The following is a 12408-nucleotide window of genomic DNA, read 5'->3' on the forward strand; positions in this document are numbered from 1 at the left end:
CACATCCATACGTGACCACTGGAAAACCATAGCCTTGACTAGATGGACCTGTGTAGGCAATGTAATGTCTCTGCTTTTCAATATGCTATCTAGGTTCAATATGCTATCTAAAAGTTATAACTTTTCTTCCAAGGAGTAAGCGTCTTTTAATTTCATAGCTGCAATCACGATCTGCAGTGATTTTGAAGCCCCCAAAAATAAAGCCTGACACTGTTTCCACTGTTTCCCCATCTATTTCCCATGAAGTGATGCTATGATCTTCATTTTCTGAATGTTGAGCTTTAAGCCAACTTTTTCACTCTCCTCTTTCACTTTCATCAGTGTGTACTTCATCCCAAACTCTCTACCTATCCCTTCCCTCCATCATCCTCCCTGCAACCACAAGTTCATTCTTTAAATCTGTGAGTCTCTGTTTTGTAAGTTCATTTGTATCAAATATCTTTGCCAGGAAAGGGAAGTCTGTCTTCTTCCTGTTGAGGTCAGCAGGGTGTGAGATCTCACTTTTCTAGTCTCCCAACTCTATTTTTTTCCCAATATCTAAATTAACAATCACCCAAGTTATAGTGTTCTGGAAACATAAAGGTAATTACTATCTTTTTTAACTTATCCAAATGTGAACTTATTGGAAAGAAAAAAAAAGTTTAAAGAAGATATTTTCATAGGCTTTCTGTTTAGCATAGCCCAAAGCCTTGGTGGTCATCTTATAGTGTTCTTATAAATATATAGGACTGAGACAGGATTTAATATTGGGTCCTACAGGGAAATACATAGGAGCAATTCATTTCTTTGGGAGTGAAACTATCCACTGATCTTATGACTATTGGTTCTCCAAGTTTACTAAAGCCCCAAATTTTAACACCATGATCATAACAGGGGAATTTTTTTTCAACTGTCACATATAAACTTGGTAACACAGAATCTGTATACATGTTCTTAGTTTTAAAAATATACACCATCTAAACTATCTTTTTAGTTAGTCCTTCAAGTTATCCTTTGCCCTAAAATGAGAAAAAAAAATCTTACTTTCAATTAAAACAAATGGGGAAAAGTACCAAATTGATCTTTTTGAAAGTGGAGTAAAACACTGTGGGGTTCAAACAGTATACATATAGATATGTCCACCTATCACTCCCACCAAATCTTAATACAAACATAATTGTTCATCTCCATAAACCCCAAGACAATTTACTCAACAATAAAGTTATATAAATCAGGTATATGTTGGAAAAGTTTAGAACACAAGGACTGTTTTGAAAGGTCAGTTTGACTATGGAGAATAATATGTCATTGTATCTAATGGTAATTCTAATTGTATCCAATCCAACTCTATTTAATTGAGGTTTCTGCTTATTTTATTTTATTTTTTACATTTGCAATTGACATTTATACACCTTCATCCACAGCCTAAGCTTACTACAGGCAAGGAGAATTGTTTGCTATTGTGACCAATGTGACCAATTGTGACCAATGTCTGGCGCATTGTAGGTGCTGAATATTTGTTGAATGAACAAATGTTAAGGGAAAAAAAAATTTTCTTTCCTTGCCTCTGGCTTCCATCATTCCATTTCACCCCTAATTTACCGTATTACATTTAAATTGTCATTCCAGATAACTGAAGATTTCTTTGTTGCTAAGCCAAAAGGATACTTTTTAGTCTTTCTTACTAAATACTTTTAAAAACAGTATTTTCATCTTGCTACTGTAACTGCACAAGGCCTTATGGGGCCTCTCTGGGACAGGCCCTCCCCCATCATGTCCTCCACTTGCCTCTTGTCTGTAAAAAAAAAAAAAAAAACTTTAGCGAAATAATAAATTTAATCAGATAAATGAGAAAATTCAGAAACAAAGGAAAACTGTCAAACAAGACTAAATAATGATAGTTTAGCCATTAAACAAAGTCAAAGACAGTTTTTTTATAAGGGCTATATAAAACATTCTGCACCATATCTTTTGAACTGTTTTGCAGATACAAAACCCAACTCCCATCAGACGAGTTTGCCCACAAACATGCTGCCCACAAGCATGTAGACCCACAGACCATTTGGAACCAGGAGTTGATGATGTTGACTCCTGCTTATCTCATCACCAGCCAAACAAAAGGATGTCCATGAACTGAGCATATACCCTGAAACCTTCTCACGAGCATGTAGCTCTTTTTTCTCTTTCCCCTGTATAATCTCCAAGCAAACCATTGGGAGTAAGGACTCAGTTCTTTGGTCCATGAGTCAACCTTCTCCTTGGGGTTGACAACTTCCTCAATAATGCTCTTTCCTTTTACCCAATATTGGGCTCTCAGTATCAGATTCTTGAGCCATGAGTAGCCAAATTTAACTTTGGTAACACTACCACACGTTCTTAGTTTTTCTTTTACCCTCTATCAACAGAAACTTTTCAAGTTTTCTTTTTTCCTTTCCTGTTAAAGTCTATGAATGTCCATATTCTACTATGATGAAGATATCTAAGAGACGTGTACAAAACTTCTTTTTTTGTTGTGATTGTTCCCAATTACTCTAGGACCCAAATGCTCCCTACACGTATTCAAGCAACTTCTAATCTTGTTCTTCATAACCTCCCAGTTAGTGGCTGAGTTGGGGATGGGTCTGGCTCCAGATCCTACACTTTTCTTCCTCACATTAGCAATTAGTTTGTCCTACAAATAAAAAAAAACCTGAATATGAAATACAGTATAATTTAAGATAATAAGAGGAGGAAAAAAGAGACTGAATCAACTACATAGGGCAATGAGCTCATATAATGCCAAAACAATCCATTATTGTTTTTCTACTTTTACTGAAGCATTATAAAAAGCTACACTAAGACTAACAATCAATGTAACAGCTATTTCAAGTTATAATTTTTAAAGGTGCAAAAAAGGAAGTTTTGGTATAAAATCTACAATGTTCAGTTCAGTTCAGTCGCTCAGTCGTGTCTGACTCTTTGTGACCCCATGAATCACAGCACTCCAGGCCTCCCTGTCCATCACCAACTCTCAGAGTTCACTCAGACTCACGTCCATCGAGTCAGTGATGCCATCCAGCCATCTCATCCTCTGTCGTCCCCTTCTCCTCCTGCCCCCAATCCCTCCCAGCATCAGAGTCTTTTCCAATGAGTCAACTCTTTGCATGAGGTGGCCAAAGTATTGGGAGTTTCAGCTTTAGCATCATTCCTTCCAAAGAACACCTGGGGCTGATCTCCTTTAGAATGGACTGGTTGGGTCTCCTTGCACTCCAAGGGACTCTCAAGAGTCTTCTCCAACACCACAGATCAAAAGCATCAATTCTTTGGTGCTCAGCCTTCTTCACAGTCCAACTCTCACATCCATACATGACCACTGGAAAAACCATAGCCTTGATTAGACAGACTTTTGTTGGCAAAGTAATGTCTCTGCTTTTGAGTATGCTATCTAGGTTGGTCATAACTTTCCTTCCAAGGAGTAAGCGTCTTTTAATTTCATGGCTGCAATCACCATCTGCAGTGATTTTGGAGCCCAAAAAATAAAGTCTGACACTGTTTCCACTGTTTCCCCATCTATTTCCCATTAAGTAATGGGACCAGATTCCATCATCTTCATTTTCTGAATGTTGAGCTTTAAGCCAACTTTTTCACTCTCCTCTTTCACTTTCATCAAGAGGCTTTTTAGTTCCTCTTCACTTTCTGCCATAAGGGTGGTGTCATCTGCATATCTGAGGTTATTGATATTTCTCCCGGCAATCTTGATTCCAGCCTGTGCTTCTTCCATCCCAGTGTTTCTCATGATGTACTCTGCATATAAGTTAAATAAGTAGGGTGACAGTATACAGCCTTGATGTACTCCTTTTCCTATTTGGAACCGGTCTGTTGTTCCATGTCCAGTTCTAACTGTTGCTTCCTGACCTGCATATAGGTTTCTCAAGAGGCAGGTCAGGTGGTCTGGTATTCCCATCTCTTGAAGAATTTTCCACAGTTTATTGTGATCCACACAGTCAAAGGCTTTGGCATAGTCAATAAAGCAGAAGTAGATGTTTTTCTGAAACTCTCTTGCTTTTTCCATGATCCAGTGGATGTTGGCAATGTGGTCTCTGGTTCCTCTGCCTTTTCTAAAACCAGCTTGAACATCTGGAAGTTCATGGTTCATGTATTGCTGAAGCCTGGCTTGGAGAATTTTGAGCATTACTTTAGTAGCGTGTGAGATGAGTGCAATTGTGGGGTAGTTTGAGCACTCTTTGGGATTGCCTTTCTTTGGGATTGGAATGAAAACTGACCTTTTCCAGTCCTGTGGCCAGTGCTAAGATTTCCAACTTTGCTGGCATATTGAGTGCAGCACTTTCACAGCATCATCTTTCAGGATTTGAAAAAGCTCAACTGGAATTCCATCACCTCCACTAGCTTTGTTCATAGTGATGCTTTCTAAGGCCACTTGACTTCACATTCCAGGATGTCTGGCTCTAGGTCAGTGATCACACCATCGTGATTATCTTGGTCATGAAGATCTTTTTTTATACAGTTCTTCTGTGTATTCTTGCCACCTCTTCTTAATATCTTCTGCTTCTATTAGGTCCATACCATTTCTGTCCTTTATCGAGCCCATCTTTGCATGAAATGTTCCCTTGGTATCTTTAATTTTCTTGAAGAGATCTCTGGTCTTTCCCATTCTGTTGTTTTCCTCTATTTCTTTGCATTGATCGCAGAGGAAGGCTTTCGTATCTCTTCTTGCTATTCTTTGGAACTCTGCATTCAGATGCTTATATCTTTCCTTTTCTCCTTTGCTTTTCGCTTCTATTCTTTTCACAGCTATTTGTAAGGCCTCCCCAGACAGCCATTTGGCTTTTTTGCATTTCTTTTCCATGGGGATGGTCTTGATCCCTGTCTCCTGTACAATGTTACGAACCTCTGTCCATAGATCATCAGGCACTCTATCTATCAGATCTAGGCCCTTAAATCTATTTCTCACTTCCACTGTATAATCATAAGGGATTTGATTTAAGTCATACCTGAATGGTCTAGTGGTTTCCCCTACTTTCTTCAATTTAAGTCTGAATTTGGCAATAAGGAGCTCATGATCTGAGCCATAGTCAGTTCCCGGTCTTGTTTTTGCTGACTGTATAGAGCTTCTCCATCTTTGGCTGCAAAGAATATAATCAATCTGATTTCGGTGCTGACCATCTGGTGATGTCCATGTGTAGAGTCTTCTCTTGTGTTGTTGGAAGAGGTTGTTTTCTATGACCAGTGCGTTCTCTTGGCAAAACTCTATTGGCCTTTGCCCTGCTTCATTCCGTATTCCAAGGCCAAATTTGCCTGTTACTCCAGGTGTTTCTCGACTTCCTACTTTTGCATTCCAGTTCCCTATAATGAAAAGGACATCTTTTTTGGGTGTTAGTTCTAAAGGTCTTGTAGGTCTTCATATTACCATTCAACTTCAGCTTCTTCAGCACTACTGGTTGGGGCATAGACTTGGATTACTGTGATATTGAATGGTTTGCCTTGGAAATGAACAGAGATCATTCTGTCGTTTTTGAGATTGTATCCAAGTACTGCATTTCAGACTCTTTTGTTGACCATGATGGCCACTCCATTTCTTCTAAGAGATGCCTTCCCACAGTAGTAGATATACTGGTCATCTGAGTTAAATTCACCCATTCCAGTCCATCTTAGTTCACTGATTCCTAGAATGTTGATGTTCACTCTTGCCATCTCCTGTTTGACCACTTCCAATTTGCCTTGATTCATGGACCTACCATTACAGGTTCCTACGCAATATTGCTCTTTACAGCATCGGACCTTGTTTCCATCACCAGTCACATCCACAATGGATATTGTTTTTGTTTTGGCTCCATCCCCTCATTCTTTCTGGAGTTATTTCTCCACTGATCTCCAGTAGCATATTGGGCACATACTTACCTGGGGAGTTCCTCTTTCAGTATCCTATCATTTTACCTTTTCATATTGTTAATGGGGTACTCAAGGCAAGAATACTGAAGTAGTTTGCCATTCCCTTCTCTGGTGGACCACATTCTGTCAGAATGTTCAATTTTAAGAAAATGTTCAATTTTAAGAAAAGTTAAAATGTGATTCTCACTAGTAAAAGATAAATGCTAAAAGTAGAATTTTTCACTAAGGAAAGCATGAATATATGGATTCAGTGCTTCCCTAGTGGCTCAGGTAAAGAATCCACCTGCCATTGTAAGAGATGCAGGAGATATGAGTTTAATCCCTGGGTCTGGAAGATTCCCTGGAGTAGAAAATGACAACACACTCCAGTGTTCTTGTTTGGAGAATCTCATGGACAGGGGAGCCTGGCAGGCTACAGTCCATGGGGTCACAAAGAGTTGGACACAGCTGAGCATGATGGATGGACACTTTTCTCCTAAGTAACTGACCATAAGGAAAGAAGTTAATCTACAAGGTTCTGGCACTTCTTATCTCTCATAAGGATTTTTATACTGCTCTTACCTATTTACTTTTTAATGTTGATATTTTGAGTTGAATTTTCTAGTCACCCAATACTCCAAATTTATTTCCAATGCATGAATTGTGGGGTTGTTACTCATTCTTATTGCAATCAGCTATCTTCCTGCAAGTATTTGGTATCATGTTGCATCCCAAGTGCTTGACAATATCATGTTCTACTTATTCTTTAGTTTTCCTAACAGTAATAACTAGATTACATTGTTTAGAGTTCATTTCTTTGCGATCTAATAGCATTTGTGTCCATTCCTAATAAACATATCAGTATCTATAAAATCTTATTTCTAAAGCATCAACTTTTTATATTGTTATATAGTTTAAAAGATGTTTCAAACATAAATTTATAGCAACTTTATATTTCAAGCATAAATTTAAATAAGGAATGTAATCAGGGTATATTATGAAAACAATAAAGATATATTTAAAACATAATATTGAATATCACAAATTAAGAAAAACATTAGAGTCTATTGAAGAGATTCCACCACAATTCCTGTATTTTAGTAGTATTTTTTAAAAATTACGTATAACTTCTAGTTATTGTCACATCAAGTTCAGTGAAAAGCTCTGTCTGAGAGGAATACTGAGGGACAAACCACACACTAAGGAAAAAGTGAATGACTGGAAACAGAATATAACAGCCTGAACGTTTAGTAAACATTACAGGGATACAGATACATGAAGGAAGGGTGAGCAAACCAAGAAGGACCATGATCTTATCAGAAAGAAGAGTGAGACACTCTCCTTTTTGAACTAAGCTGTTATGCCCCTAAGTAACTCATAGACTCTAAGAGATACAGGGTTGATTGAAACAGGCTGTCTCAACAGAGATAAATTTTAGTTAAGTTACACTAAAGATAAATACTGGGAAAAATCTGCATTTACAATATCAACATAAGTTAATTCAGAATAAGATTCTCTGAGAAAACAGTTAATCGAGAAAAAAAAAAAAAAAAAGCCTCGAGGTGCCAATATGTGAGATGAAACACGTTGCCTAACAAAATGGTTCTTTGTTTCTCTGTAGAGGTGCAGAAGAGAAAGGAATTGAGAGGGAACCAGCGAAAAGCTAGAGGGTGTACATGAGTCCCTGAAGAGACGTCATTTTTTGATGCCTGTGCTGTCCTTCATTAACCCATTAAAATTTTTCTAATTTGCTAAAGTTGTTGATCACATGAAATTAAAAGATGCTTACTCCTTGGGAGAAAAGTTGTGACCAACCTAGACAACATATTAAAAAGCAGAGACATTACTTTGCCAACAAAGGTCCATCTAGTCAAGGTTATAGTTTTTCCAGTAGTCATGTATGGATATGAGAGTTGGACTATAAAGAAAGCTGAGCACCGAAGAATTGATGCTTTTGAACTATGGTGTTGGAGAAGACTCTTGAGAGTCCCTTGGACAGCAAGGAGATCCAACCAGTCCATCCTAAAGGAAATCAGTCCTGAATGTTCAATGGAAAGTCTGATGTTGAAGCTGAAACTCCAACACTTCAGCCACCTGATGTTAAGAGCTGACTCAGTTGAAAAGGTCCTGATGCTGGGAAAGATTGAAGGTGGGAGAAGGGGATGACAGAAGATGAGATGGTTGGATAGCATCACTGACTCAGTGGACATGAGTTTGAGTAAACTCCGGGCATTGGTGATGGACAGGGAGGCCTGGAGTGCTGAAGTCCATGGAGTCACAAAGAGTTGGACATGAGTGAACTGAACTGAACAGCCATCAGACTGCAGCCACTCCCTACAGTGAGCCCTGAGGAAAGGAAGCTCAGGATGTGAAAACAGGATAGTGGCCCCAAAGAGATTAGGTGCACATGAAAGAAATGATTTCAGGAAGCCCAGCTTGCATCTTCCCATACATAGAAAAGCATTACATTCCTTGAGATATCTGGTTTTCCTTAATTAACATTCGAGAACTAATCTGGGTACTGCTATGAAGGGATTTTACAAATCAATTGATGTTAAGTATGGAGGTTATCTTTTAGCATTAATAGACGCAACGTAGTGACTAAACAACAAAAAATGGAGATAATCTTGGGGCCTGACCCAATTAGGCAGAAAGCAAAGAAGAACTTATGGCAGAAAGCGAAGAAGAACTAAAGGGCCTTTTGATGAAAGTGGAAGATGAGAGTGAAAAAGTTGGCTTAAAACTCAACATTCAGAAAATGAAGATCATGGCATCTGGTCCCACCACTTCATGGCAAATAGATAGGGAAACAATGGAAACAGTGACAGACTTTATTTTTGGGGGGCTTCAAAATCACTGCAGATGGTGACTGCAATCATGAAATTAAAAGACACTTGCTCCTTGGAAGAAAAGTTATGACCAACTTAGACAGCATATTAAAAAGCAGACGTTACTTTGACAACAAAGTTCCATCTAGTCAAAGTTATGGTTTTTCCAGTAGTCATGTATGTATGTGAGAGTTGGACTATAAAGAAAGCTGAGCATGGAAGAACTGATGCTTTTGAACTGTGGTGTTGAGATTCTTGAGAGTCCCTTGGACTGCAAGGAGATCCAACCAGTCCATTCTAAAGGAAATCAGTCCTGAATATTCATTGGAAGGACTGATGCTGAAGCTGAAACTCCAATACTTTGGCCACCTGATGCGAAGAGTTGACTCATTGGAAAAGACCCTGATGCTGGGAAAGATTGAAGGCGGGAGGAGAAGTGGATGACAGAGGATGAGATGGTTGGCTGGCATCACCGACTCAATGGACATGAGTTTGAGTAACCTCCAGGCATTGGTGATGGACAGGGAGGCCTGGTGTGCTGCAGTACATAGGGTCACAGAGAGTTGGACACGACTGAATGACTGAACTGAACTGAACTGAACTGATTGATCTGTAAGAAAGTAAGGGACTCGGTCTGTGTTCAGACTGATACAAGTATAATTAAGGCAGCACACACTGAAGAGAGAGAAAGAAAAATAAGAATGAAAGAACTGCTGAAAATGAGCAGACATGAAGGACAGATTAGTCAAAGAGGAACTTTGAATTTCTTAACACTGTAGATGTATGGGTTTATGTCTTGAGTTTAGAGTCACTCTTTTCTGAATGTCCTGCAGAGTATACTATGAGGATAGTTCTGGAAAATCCTGCATGCAATAATACTCACATATAGAACTTTTTATAATCTTAGGATTAAAAAAAATGTGTTAGACTTCAACATATGTGTTTTTAAAAGACTCTGGTCCAGTTCTGAAAGTTGGAGAGCATGGTATCAGGTAGTAAAGTGTAATCTGATTTTTTTTTTCTCTTTTTTACCCATCTTTTTTGAGTGATCAAAAATAGGCACACTTTTAAATCCTTCATAATGAATAGTTTAAATAATGGAAAATTGATTAGGAGGTTGCATTTGTTTTTTAGTTCATCATGGTTATTTGGCATAATTGAGAACCATTTGCTTTAGGTTCAAAACATGTTTTTAACACAAAAAGACATTTTTTACTTCTGTCAGATCTTTCTTTTATTAGTTTAAATAGCATCTGCATTTATTCATTACATTCATACCTTTTTTGAGGAAATGGAAAATTCAATATCATAGAGTCCCCTTGATGAAAATTGAGGATATGTTATTTTTTTTTTCACTTGTACACAATAACAGTGAGAAGTTCTAAATGACAGTCTATCTTTTCTCCCCACAGTGATAGGTTATAGCTACTGTATTAGAAGATGAAATATCATTTGTGTTGGCCCTACTTTTACTAGTCCTCAGTAGTAAAATTATTAGTCCAAAGCATCTTTCCTATGCTTAGAGTAGAATAGAAATGATTGCCATATAATCATATTTGAAAAACTTCTAGTTTAATTAGGGTATATTCAACCCAGAGTACAGTGTCAAAGTCTGGCACTGTCAAAGTCTGGCATAGTCAAAGGAATAGAACAGATGGAGAAAAACAAATACTTTGCTTTTCCTACTTATTTTCATATTAAGATGGTGTAAATGAGTCCAAAGTCTAGAGGCATATTTGTTTAACAGTTTTGTAACTCTATCAAAAAGAAAGGAATTGGTAAAAAGAAAATTTATTTTTTCCGCTTTGTCATTTGTACTGACCATGAAGAATTGTTTATGTACTCCAAGTAATCCACTAATCAATTCTATTCATGTTAAATTTACAATACTAATAATATTAATCCGGATAAATCTCAATTTTCCCTCATATTAAACATTCTTCTTTTCTTTCAATTTTTGCCCATTAGCCTTTATATCAAACCATTCATTCCTCCCTCAGAAAAATTCTCTCCTCTTTGCGACAATTACACATTCAGGAATGAGCATGTGGCCCAAGGACAGATGAAAAGGTATTTGCTGGGGACTTCTGGGAGAAAATTTTTTCCTCTCTCTGTTGTCATAGCAACAGTATGACAAACCAACCTCCCATCTTTCTGATACAAAGTGAGGAAACATGTAGATCAATTACTCCTGTATGCCATTCCATGGCCAAAAAGGAAACAAATTTAAGATGAAGCCAGTCTGTGGTAAAGGAGCAGAATGTCAGATTTTTAAAAAATCTGCATTTGATAACTTGAAGCCCTTGTATCAACTAACTCTGAAATTCACATGACTCTGAATTTCAAGTTTTATGAACTTGGTTCAATTTTACATGACTGGCAGTCAAAAGAAGACTTCTTTCAGGCTAGCAACAGGGAATTCATAGGTGTAAGACATCTAACATTGCTAATAATAATCTAACATTTTCATTATCATCCTAGATATCTCCACTCATATTTCTGGAAGATATCGCCAACTTTCAAACAAGAACAGGCTCAAAAGAGAACTCCAGATGTTATGAACTCCAAATTGTCCCTTTTTAATATTCTCTAATTCAATGAATGGCACCACTTTCAAGCAATTAATTACTCAGGCTAAACCACCTTGAGGCTGCTCTTACTTCTTCTAACTTTCTACAACCAATCTGAAAATTCTATTGTCTGTTTTCACATCATATCTACTATTCTGGATCCAGGCACTTGCCATCACCTCCATCAAGTCAATTACATTTCACTGTTTCAAACTAACAGCCTTCTAAAATGGATTACTAACAGTGGAAAATTCTGAAAGAGATGGGAATACCAGACCACCTGACCTGCCTCTTGAGAAACCTGTATGCAGCTCAGGAAGCAACAGTTAGAACTGGACATGGAACAACAGACCGGTTCCAAATAGGAAAAGGAGTACATCAAGGCTGTATATTGTCACCCTGCTTATTTAACTTATATGCAGAGTACATCATGAGAAACACTGGATTGGAAGAAGCACAAGCTGGAATCAAGATTGCTGGGAGAAATATCAATAACCTCAGATATGCAGATGACATCACCCTTATGGCAGAAAGTGAAGAGGAACTAAAAAGCCTCTGGATGAAAGTGAAAGAAGAGAGTGAAAAAGTTGGCTTAAAGCTCAACATTCAGAAAATGAAGATCATGGCATCTGGTCCCATCAATTCATGGGAAATAGATGGGGAAACAGTGGAAACAGAGTCAGACTTTATTTTGGGGGGCTCCAAAATCACTGCAGATGGTGATTGAAGCCATGAAATTAAAAGACTCCTTGGAGGGAAAGTTATGACCAACCTAGATAGCATATTCTAAAGCAGAGATTTATCATTTTACATCTAATTCCCCACACCGGACCCAAAGGGATTCTTTAAAAATATATTGAGAAAATGTCACTTCTGCTAGCAATATCTTTCAGTGGTTTTTCACCACACTCAAAAAAAAAAAAAAAAAAAAAAATCTAGCCTCTCACCACTTCCACTTTTACATTCAGATATTCCCCCCAGTCTCTCTGCTAAAAAGTATTGACCTCTGCTGGTTTGGAAACAGACTAAACACACTGAAATTCTCTTCTCCAAATATTCAAAACACTTGGCTCTCTTCTTTGAGGTCTCTACTGAAAAGTCATCTTGCTGAAGGGTGATTTCCTAACCATTTGTTCACTATTCTTTACTATCTTGTATTAGTT

The sequence above is a fragment of the Bos indicus genome, chromosome 4, assembly GCF_029378745.1.
Source record: "Bos indicus isolate NIAB-ARS_2022 breed Sahiwal x Tharparkar chromosome 4, NIAB-ARS_B.indTharparkar_mat_pri_1.0, whole genome shotgun sequence".
Taxonomy (NCBI): domain Eukaryota; kingdom Metazoa; phylum Chordata; class Mammalia; order Artiodactyla; family Bovidae; genus Bos; species Bos indicus.